Source organism: Leuciscus leuciscus (assembly GCF_965113295.1).
Source record: "Leuciscus leuciscus genome assembly, chromosome: 24".
NCBI classification, from domain to species: Eukaryota; Metazoa; Chordata; class Actinopteri; order Cypriniformes; family Leuciscidae; genus Leuciscus; species Leuciscus leuciscus.
Genome location: NC_138723.1, coordinates 25,605,242 through 25,613,606, shown reverse-complemented (window position 1 = coordinate 25,613,606; position 8,365 = coordinate 25,605,242). Strand labels below are relative to the sequence as shown.

Sequence of the window (8,365 nt, the reverse complement as noted above, 5' to 3'; positions counted from 1 at the left end):
AAAAAATGAAATCGGAATCGGCTAAAATCGGTATCGGCAGGTCAAACTTAATGAAAAATCGGAAATCGGAATCGGCCCAGAAAATTGTAATCGGTGCATCTCTATTTTTCATTATCGATGTGTATATTAAAATCACCAACAATTAGTACTTTATCTGCAGTCAATATTAATTATGATAGAAAGTCCGCAAATTCTTTGATAAAATCTTTATGGTGCCCTGGTGGCCTGTATACAGTAGCCAGCACAAATCTCAAGTGATTTATCATTTATACTATATATTTTTACATTAAGTACTAACACTTCAAAATAATTATATTTAAAACTTGATTTCTTAGTGATTTTGAAAATATTACTATAGATTACAGCAACTCCTCCCCCTTTGCGTTTCAGACGAGGCTCATGTTTATAACAGTAATCTTGCGGGGTGGACTCATTTAAAGTAATGTAATCGTTTGGTTTTAGCCAGGTTTCTGTCAAACACAGTACATCTAGGTTATTATCTGAAATCATATCATTAACAATGAGTGCTTTTGAAGTAAGCGATCGAATATTCAGCAACCCAAGCTTTAGCATTTGCTCATCTGTATTATTTAGTTTAGTTTATTTATATCAGGACAATGTGCAGTTACATTAAAAAGATGGCTGCACCAGATTTAGCACTATGCTAATTTCCATCTGTAGTCCTACACAATTAAAAGTACATAACAGAGTTAAAATTACATAACAAAGGCAATTAACAAAGACGGTTAATACAATATAAAAAGGCAGTTTACTAAGAAGGTACAATATATAAAGTGCAAATTACCAATTTGTGTGCAAAATTAGCTAGTTGCAATGTTATGCTAAATGTGCTAAATATATGGAGTGCAACAGTTTTATTTTTTCTTTCTTATAACACACAAAACACAATACAGTGTAAAAGCCATCAAATGGTACCCACAAGGGTATCATCTGATGTCCGGATACCCGTCTGGTGCTTTTAGTGTGAGCAGGACTGGTGGTCTAAAAGCCAGTCTTTAACTGCCCGTGAGAAGCTGTGAAAATCTGCATTGTTCTTTAGATTGTCTGGAAGCCCATTCCATTCTTTGATGGCTTTATAGGAAAAGGCAGATTGAGAGAAGGCAGACTTTCTTTTGGGAACATTGCAATCCACCCCTAGATACAGACCTCAACGCTCTGTTTGTTAGTTCAGAGCGTAGCTGTACATATGTTTTTAAAGGGGGTGGGGCAGCATCATTAAGGATTTTGTGAACCAAACGGATATCAGAATACCTGATCAGGTTGTCAAAGCTTAGTATACTGTACTTTTCAAGTATATTGCAGTGGTGGTACCGCCGAGGCTTTTTATCGAGGATTTTCAAGGCCTGATTATGTAATGATCTAAGGGGGTTTAAAACGGTTTGTTTGGCTTGAGACCATGATGACATACAGTACAATATATGCGATATAATCATTGCCTGGAAATACGATTTTGCTGCTTCCAGTGATAAAGAGCTTCTGATGTGCTGGAAATTAGCGATGTTAAATTTTAAAACACGGCATACCCTTTTAACATGGTTTTTAAAATTTAGTATAGGGTCCAAGATCACACCTAGGTATTTAACTTCTTCCACATTTTTGATCATGTAACTATCCACATAGATATTGGGGAGAGCACTTTGAATTCTTTTGTTTGAAAAATACATTGTGACCGTTTTCTCTGTATTCAGTGTAAGGCAGGACTTGTTCATCCACTCTGTTGCTTTGTTCATTGCCACAGATAGTTTAGCAGCTACAGAATTAACATTGGAACCATGAGTATATAAAACAGTGTCATCAGCGTACATCAAGATTTCCACGTCATCACAGATGAAAGGTAGGTCATTGATGTACAAACTGAAGAGCAATGGCCCCAGAATAGACCCCTGGGGTACCCCTGTAGTACAGGATTTGAACGATGAAGTTTTATTATTTATTCTTACGCACTGGTAACGGCCTGCTAGGTATGTTTGAAGCCAACTAATAGTGTTTGAGGCGAGATTGAAATTCCACAGTTTTGTCAGCAGCACTGAGTGGTTAACAGTGTCGAATGCCTTACGTAGATCCAGAAAAACGGCCCCAACCACCCCTCCCTTCTCCAGACTGGATTTGATCACCTCGAGGAAATAACAACAAGCAAGTGTTTGCGTCGGAAGCCAAATTGCATGGGGTGTAACATATTTCCATTGTCGAGGTGCTCAATCAGCTGTTCGGCGACAATTTTTTCAATAACTTTAGAAACTGCAGGGAGTATACTGATGGGTCTATAATTCTTAATGTCCTTTGTTTCCTGATTTAAAAATGGGCGTGACAATTGCAGTCTTACAGGATGAAGGGAATACACACTCTGTAAACGATTGATTAATTATGTGCGCAATTGGTTCTGCAAAGTCCTCTTTATATTTTTTTAATAACAGCGAATCAAGTCCCCATGAGTCCTTTGCTCTCAAGTTAGAGAGTGATGTAATAACTTTGTTGACCTTGCCTTCATTTACACATTCAAAGTCCAGTACTTCCACCAGAGTGGGTTTTGGTCCTCCTGTGGGACCAGCGGCCGTGGCTCCAACAATGGCTGCAGATGGTGTTAAACGCAGCTCTAAGGGTTTACTTAGTTCCAGAATTGAAGTGATGAAGTAGTCATTAAACATGTTGGCAACCATTAAGCTGACCTTTGCAGTGTCTTGCGTTCCAGGTGCGAGTGTTTCATTGTTGTCAATGTTTATGTTAAGTTCGATAGATCCATTTTTAGTCCGCTCTTTCCCAGAGAAATGGTCAATACTCTCCCATATCATTTTACTATTCCCTTTAGCCTGTTTAATTATTTCTAAGAAAAAGTCTGCTTTAGCTCTTCTGAGCTGTCCTGTGACTTTGTTTCTCAGGCTTTTGAAAATCAACTGGTCAGTCCCCAACCTTGACTTGAGATACTTTTTTAGGGCAGCATCTCTATCTTTCATTAAAAGCCATAACCTCTCACTTAGCCATGTGTGGCGAGGTGAGAGAAATAGAAGCGCTTAGTAATGGTGGGCACTAAAGGCCCAATTACCAAAATGAAATAGAGCTTTTTAATAACCGACAACGCCACTCTGATATCACACAGAGAATAATTATGCTTTATCAAGCACGCAAGTTGTTTACACTAATGAAGAACAGAGACGTGAATATCATACACAATTCTTTATTAACAATAAAAACTCATTTAAAATAAACTGGGCGTGCCAGACGAGACATGCCACACCAACTGATCGTTTATGTGATCAGGAAAGGGAACATGATCATTTAACAAACACTCACAATGACATTAACATACAATAACACTACATTCAAGAGCTTTGGCTGAGGACTCAAGAACAGGTAGTACCTCCACGCACACACTATGGAGTAACTCTCACCACTGCACACAAAATCCGTGCGTCTCACTGCACACCGCACCCTGTGCTCAAACCATCACCGATATGCAGAAAACGAAAGGGAGGATTCCTGGCTCGAGCCCTCAGCGTCTAGCAAAAGAAACTCACGCTCACTCAAGCACACCCGCACACACAAACACGCACTTGCGCAATAAAGAAATAATTCCAAATAAATCAAATTAATATGAACACAGGAAAATATTAATAATAAACCAAAACACTCGCCTGGGAACAATAGCTCCCACTAACAAATCATTTCACAACAAAGAAACAAAACAACAACAAAAACAAATTATAACATCGTCATTCCACTCGTAAGACACAAACCATAACTATTAATCAAGATAAACAGGCAATGGAAAAATAAACTGTAGGACAACGGCGATTCCTCGCATTAAATAGGCCTTCTGAATAGAGAGCAAAAGATTTGCACAAAAGATCTCAACCGCCTTAAAGGGGAAACACAATGGTTAGTACCCACAAAAATACCCAATGTCTCGACCCAATCAGGAAAAGCTTACCCGACGACGAAGTCAGTCAATGGCTCGGAACGAACCACTTTCAGATGTTCCGGTTTCGCTTTGATCCCGTCACGCAAACTGGTCTGTATATCTCTGAAACAAACTGTAAGCACCTCCTTTCAAAATAAATGCCCACACACGCAGCACCCGTAACTTCCTTCAACCCAGACTTACCCGTATTTGATCTCACTTTGATCCCGCAGCGACGCATAAATGGGTTTACATATGCCTGCAACAAGCTAAACATCATACCCACTCGTCAGATTAATACCCAACCACAATTGTCATAAGCTACTGCATTACGAGCTTACCGGAGGCAATCGCCATTGTAGAAACCTGCAATCACTGGCGTAACGCCACACTCGAATCGCCCGCACGTGGGAAGCGAAAGGGAACCCCCGAGTCAACAGGAAGCAGCGTGTCCAAGCAGGCTGAAAGAGGCTATTTATGGCCGATCGGAAATGACGTGTCCCAACACTTAAAGGGAAAGTTACGGCGGGAAACTCTAACTTAATCATTTATATAAGTGAGCAACATGAAGAGGAGAGCATCCGGTCACACATGGTAGGGTTTTTTTACTTTTAAATTTTCGCGGCTGCCTTTTAGTGTATTTAGAGAGAATTTGAGTAATTTTATTTTTAAAAGTACTACAGGCCTGCTCACAGTCTTGGCCACAAACTAAACTATTTTGGACAGTAGTTTTTATTTCAATATCCAAAAGCTCCATGTCACGCTTAGGAATAAGTGATATATAGGTCTTTTCTCTATTTTGATTTCTATAACGGGTCTTGGAGAGTTTCCTAGAGACTAATGTTAGATTATGGTCCGATAAACCGGTTATTAAATTATAGGTTTTATTGACACGATCAGACTTATTAGTGAATATTAAATCTAGCAGTGTTTTAGTGGAGCTAGTTATTGTAGTTGGATTCTTTATCATTTGAGTTAGATTAAACTGTTTGGCAAGATGCCTTAACTTATTGGAACATGTTTTATCAAACCAATTTAAGTTAAAATCCCCCATGAGAATAGTTTCCTTGTTGCTACAGACTTTTAACATATCGAAAAATGCATCCTTCTATGGGGCGCCGTTTGTAAAGTGGCTCACGCTGAAAATAACAGCAACATTTTGACGGTCACTTTTTAGCACATTTACAACAATATTTGTCAACTTAGAGATATTTTAAATAGTTAAATCTAAATATTAAATGTTACACTTCAATGTTAAATGTTAAATCTAAATGCTAAATCTAAATGTTAAATGTTAAATCTAAATCTAAATGTTAAATCTAAATGTTAAATCTAAATCTAAATGTTAAATCTAAATATTAAATCTAAATCTAAATGTTAAATCTAAATGTTAAATCTAAATGTAAATCTAAATGTTAAATCTAAATCTAAATGTTGAATTAAACGTTTATCATTTATCAAATCTAAATTTGCATATTAGTTAAATATTTAGATTCAACATTTAGATTTAACATTTAGATTTAACATTTAGATTTAGATTTAGATTTAATATTTAGATTTAACATTTAGATTTAGATTTAGATTTAATATTTAGATTTAACATTTAGATTTAGATTTAATATTTAGATTTAACATTTGGATTTAGATTTAACATTTAGATTTTACATTTAGATTTAGATTTAACATTTAGATTTAACATTTAGATTTAGATTTAATATTTAACTTTGACATTTAGATTTAGATTTAACATTTAGATTTAACATTTAGATTTAGATTTAGATTTAGATTTAACATTTAGATTTAGATTTAGCATTTAGATTTAATATTTAGGTGTAACATTTAATATTTAGATTTAACTATTTAAAATATCTCTAAGTTGACAAATATTGTTGTAAATGTGCTAAAAAGTGACCGTCAAAAATTCATACCAGTTTTTTAAACATTGTTTGAAGCTAAATGTGACAAAATGTTGCTTTTATTTTCAGCGTGAGCCGCTTTACAAACGGCGCCCCATATCCTTCTCGTTAGGCGGCCTATATAATACTATAACATTAAAAGACATTTCAGGGGATAGACAAATCGTAACTCCCACACATTCCAAGCCATTTTCGGGAAGAACCATCTGCTTGCATTGGATATTCCTTTTAACATATAACAGCACACCACCTCCTTTTTTATGTGATCTATCTCTTCTAAATAAATTATAATTTTGAATAGTATAGGCACCTGCAGGGGTATTTTTTTTCAACCATGTTTCGGTGAGCCCTAGGTAGTCCAGATTTGAGTCATATAATAATTTTTCCAGTTGTTCCGTTTTAGATGGAAGACTTCTAATATTAATGTGACCACCAAAAATCCCCTTTGGTTTAGCTTCAGGGTCCCATAGAATTTTCGCATGGTTAACAGTTTGTAAAAGTTTAGTTTGCAATTGTCTATTTGATACCTCAGTAGTTGTCGGTTTTGGTGGTGGACGTTTTATCAGCCCTGTCGCTAGTCCAATGAGCCCCGCTGCTCGTGGTCGTAGCTCCGGTGCCAGTCCGCTGCCCGCCGCTGGAGGTGGATGCTCCGATGGAGGTGGATGCTCCAATGCTCCGATGCCAACCCGCCACCAGCTACAGGCGTTCGTGGTTCAGGTGCCAGCCCGTGGCCTGCCGCTGGAGGTGGAAGCTCCGATGCTAACCCGCCGCCAGTTGCAGGCGTTTGTGGCTCAGACGCTAGCCCGCGGCCCGCTGCCGGAGGTGGAAGCTCCAATGCTAGCCCGCCTCCAACCGCAGGTGGACGTGGTTCCAATACTAGCCCGTAGCCCGCTGCAGGTGGATGTAGCTTCAAAGCTAACCCGTAGCCTGCTGCAGGTGGATGTAGCTCCAATGCTAGCCCGTATCCCACTGCAGGTTGACACAGCTCCAAATCTAGTCCATGGACCACTGCATGTTGGCATTGCTCCAGTGGTATCCTGAGGTCCGCTGCAAGTTGTAGTAGTTTTGACGCTAGCCCGAGCCACACAGCTGGTGGCATCAGCGTCGTCGGCGCTAGCCCGTCGGGCTCTGCCACTAGCCCCTGCGGTCCGGGATTTAATTCAACATCCCCTGCCAGCAGAATCATTACTACAAAGTGCAATAGTGCAGTCCGGATGTTCCATGTCCCGTTTTCTCTCCTGTGTGTTTCTTGTACTCGTGAATGCCCTTCATCCAAAAACTTAGAGTACAAAAGGAGTTGGCTACGAGCTACTGGAAAGTAAGCTCTTTCGTTCTCCTTAGGTAGAAACAGATGACGATACAAGCAGGAGAGGATGCAGAGTGTTAGCAGGACAGTGAATGTCACATTTCTAGGTGGATTAAGGATAGTAAAACACTGAACAGTCTTTAAACGAGTTATAGGTTTAAAAAACTTGTGGTTAAAATTGCAATGTTCCGAGCGGGACTGCTGTGCTGCGGCGGCCATCTTGTGGGATTGTGTTATAGCTGTTTTGTATTTGTTGAACATCAATTACATTTTTTACCTTAGATGGGTTTAAACGTTTTTTGGATTTCCAAGTTCGGGGAACAGACACAGTCTCTATATGATGATAGCTAGGTGAAAGAGGCTCTATGTGATGGGATTTATCTGACCCGTGACGTGAAGCCGCTAGCAGACGGTCGGTTTAGCCAGTCTGTCTGCTTCCTGACCTGAGCCCCAGATTGTCATGTTTGAGCTCTAAGACTATGTGCCATATTACTAGAGAGAAGAGCAGCACCATCCCAGGAGGGATGAATACCATCTCTTTTCAACAGGTCAGATTTGCCCCAAAAACTTTTCCAATTGTCTATAAATTCGATATTATGTTGTGGACACCACTTAGACAGCCAACCGTTAAGCGAACACAATCTACTAACTATCTCATCACTCCTGCGAACAGGAAGGGGGTCAGAGCAAATTACAGTGCTTGACATCGTACTTGCGAGTTCACACACCTCTTTAATATTAATTTTGGTGATCTCCGACTGGCGGAGTCGAACATCATTAGTGCCGACGTGAATAATGATCTTAGAGAATTTACGATTAGCATTAGCCAGCACTTTTAAATTTGCTTTGATGTCAGGCGCTCTGGCTCCCGGCAAACATGTGACTATGGTGGTTGGTGTCTCTATTTTCACGTTCCGTGTAATAGAATCGCCAATAACTAGGGCACAATCTTTCACTGAGCGGGGCAAATCGATTTGTTATGGTAATCGGAACGGAAGAGTGATTTTTGATCCGCGACTAGAGCGATCCCTCACTGTCACCCATTTGCCTGGCTGCGCAGGCACTAATTCAGCTGGAACCGAATCATGTAAAGAGTTCACTATGCGCGCATCCAAAATAGTATCTGAAGCTCTAGCACTCTTACTATCCTCAATTAAAGTTTGGATGCGTGTTTCTAGTTCTGAAATCTTCTCTGTCAGCCTAACTGTCTCCTTGCATTTATCACAT

At 39.4% G+C, this 8,365-nt stretch overlaps 1 long non-coding RNA gene across 1 annotated transcript; it reads right to left on the bottom strand.

Moving 5' to 3' along the window:
• Positions 1-3,013: 3,013 nt before the first annotated feature.
• LOC309489271 lies at positions 3,014-4,367 on the bottom strand. The gene is made up of 3 exons (XR_014202375.1): positions 4,258-4,367; positions 4,121-4,185; positions 3,014-4,049 (listed from the first exon to the last, which is right to left on the bottom strand). It is a non-coding gene; the product is annotated as an uncharacterized lncRNA (long non-coding RNA).
• Positions 4,368-8,365: the final 3,998 nt, after the last annotated feature.